This window comes from Pinus tabuliformis, chromosome 5_1, assembly GCF_031772625.1.
Source record: "Pinus tabuliformis cultivar Carrire ecotype Pingquan chromosome 5_1, CPIR1, whole genome shotgun sequence".
NCBI classification, from domain to species: domain Eukaryota; kingdom Viridiplantae; phylum Streptophyta; class Pinopsida; order Pinales; family Pinaceae; genus Pinus; species Pinus tabuliformis.
Genome location: NC_142305.1, coordinates 917,666,693 through 917,669,631, shown reverse-complemented (window position 1 = coordinate 917,669,631; position 2,939 = coordinate 917,666,693).

The following is a 2,939-nucleotide window of genomic DNA, read 5'->3' as shown; positions in this document are numbered from 1 at the left end:
GCGATATTGCATCAAAACCTAGTACCTGTCGGGGGCCAATTCTGTAATGCCGACCCTTCGTCGATCTGTGATTGTGATCCATCACATCACACCTCCGACCATTTCTTGAAAACCATCCCACCTTCCTTATAGCATTACACCCTTCCCTGCACGGGGGTCGTTTTCTAATGCCGACCTGCCTGCAATTGTGATTTGCGACATGTGGAGGCCAATGGCAGCTTGCCACTTGGCATCTCCTCATTCACTGAAGGACCTTGCCACATCATCCAATCCTTCCATGTAAGAAAGTCAAATCTGAACTTTGACTGACTCTAACTTCTGCATACGAGCTTGGATTTGAGTGATGTTCATACCATTGGAATCACAATGACAAGCTCTTCGATCTAAAGCTAAGTTTAATAAAATTCTGACACCTTGATTTTTGACAATAATTTTGAGCACCTGATCAATTTGGCCTTGTTAACTCAACCTTTTTGCCTTGTCACTTCTCTCAACTAATTGAGAGAGTGAGTTAACTAAAAGTATGTTTCTAAAATGTTCCCAATATATTTAATTCTAGTTTTTTTGTGTCTTTTTCTCACTTTTATTAGTAAAAGGGAATTTTTAGGGGGAAATTTAAGATTTTTCTCCCAAAGTGCATACTAGGATAATGTTGTTACTCTGACTAATGCCTAGCATCATAATATACATTAACCCTAAAATTAGAAAGCACACTCAAGGCCTAGTTAGTAATCACACTCCAACTTTAGAGGATGTGAGTGAAAAAACCTGATTAATTTTTATCGCTGAAAAGCGAAAATAATTAATTAAGTAAAAAAAGCAATCTAGAATGATGTTTCTACTAACTAGGTCCTAAGGGTCTAAGTCAGTTACATAAGTTCATCATGATAGTGTCATTTTATACAATTCCCCCGTGGGGTTACGAAATTTGCATACAGAAAGAGGAGAGAGGAGATAGAAGAATGGAGAGAAAAGAAGGGGCAACATTTGCCCTGTTGGACTTCTGAACTCGAAAAAAATTGTAGGTGCCTTGTCCACTGGGCGATGGAGTCTTTGTTCCCTGTTAGGTACATCTGATAAAGTAACAAGTTGTCTCTTGCTATATTTTATTTTCTTTTTCTATTGTGGTATTTGATTTAATCTAATATTTTTTCCAATTTTTAAGATTATAGCCACGTGAGGGGGAAAACTAGGGAGAAATCATGGTTTTTTTTTTTTAGTTGTAAGTGGGTCATTTTAAAAACATTTGCACCATTTCAACAAGGAGATTCAACCAGGAAGGGATCTTGCATCTCATAGTATAATTGAACGAAAGGTGAATGCAATGTTAGGAGCTACTCCTAGGTGGGTCTGAAAAGTGGAAGAAATATTGTCATAGGTGGGAGTGATTTCTCTTGAAGAACAATCTCACTTCCCTAATAAAATGCAAGATCAAATTAAAGAGAAGTGTGTTTAACAACCCAACTCTTTAGGTAAAGTTATTATCGTAGTAAGGTAAAAGGAGAAACAAAAACATTATTTAAAAAACTAAAAAACTTTTTATTTTCGTTTTAGTTTAGGAAATTCACTTGTTAATTTTTTTTAGAATTATATCATAAAGAGCAAGATCATTTACCTTGGAATATTAAAATAAATCTAAATTCAAGCAAAGTTTTGATACATTGAATTGGGATTATTTTTGGATATCATCACCCCTATTTATCAAGTGATTTATTATAGATTTGTTACATTTTACTGGTTGTTACTATAGAAATATATAACAATTTTCAAGGTTCTCTACTTATACCATATAAGTAATTCATTTGCAACCTTGCATTTAGACTTTAGTTTGAATTTATAATGTTGATTTATATATTTAGAGTAGAAAATATACTTATTTCCAACTGTTGTTAAAGTAAATTTAATTATGGAAATTTTTTGGGCATAGTACCTTGTGGGAATTGATCCTACTAACACATAAATATATTTTCTAGCTTGTTGGAAATTTATATTTATTATTTTTCTTAAGTTTGGAAGTGGTCTTTCAGTATCAAAATCATACCTCTCAATTTCTCCACTCCTATATTAATGATACAGAATTGTTTTAACACATTGAGTAGTCTATTTGAGTGAAATTGGTTGTTGTCCATGCAATTTAGTGCATATTTTGCAACTTGTTTTGACATAATAGTGAACAAAGTTGCTCTATAATTCCTTTAACCTATAACCCAAATTGAAAAATAACTCTATACCTAGCTAATATATTTTTTCTATATCAATTTTGAGTACTTACATGTAAGTCTAACATCATTTGGTGTAGTATTTCGTTGTTTTTAGTTTTTTGTTGCATACTTATATGCAAAAATCACAAGACGTATTTGAATTAACTCCTCCACCTCACCTTTTGACCCCCATTTAAGACATTATTCTTGCTCGGTTGGGTAGAGGTATTGAGCGGGAATCCTCCCTTTGTTTTTTAGAAGAAAGTTGGGCCTAAAGAGAAATGTTTTGGATTGAGGTGACAGTGGGCCTTTACCATGTGTGTGTCTATCATACTAGGTTGGAGAAACATTTACAACCTTGTTAATCATATCAGTAACATTTTTTGGCGTCATTGCCAAAAATGAATTCATTTAACCCCTGTTTTACATGACACACCCTTGGTAATTTTTCTATTTTGTATTCATACTTGATGAGATATTTGTTTCAAGACTAACTTGCAGGATCTCATCTTGTGACTCCAATTTAATGAAACAGAAAAAGATACAAGACAAAATGTTTCTCTCCAAGGTAATAATTAAGGTAAATATTCACAAATCCACATTTATGGTAACTGTTTCAATTTATGGAATTACCATACTAATGTTTGTAGCATGAATTTTCATAAGATGTTTCCTCTTAAAGATATATTTTCTCCTTTGGATTTATCATGCATTATGAGATTCTCATTTTCCCATTGT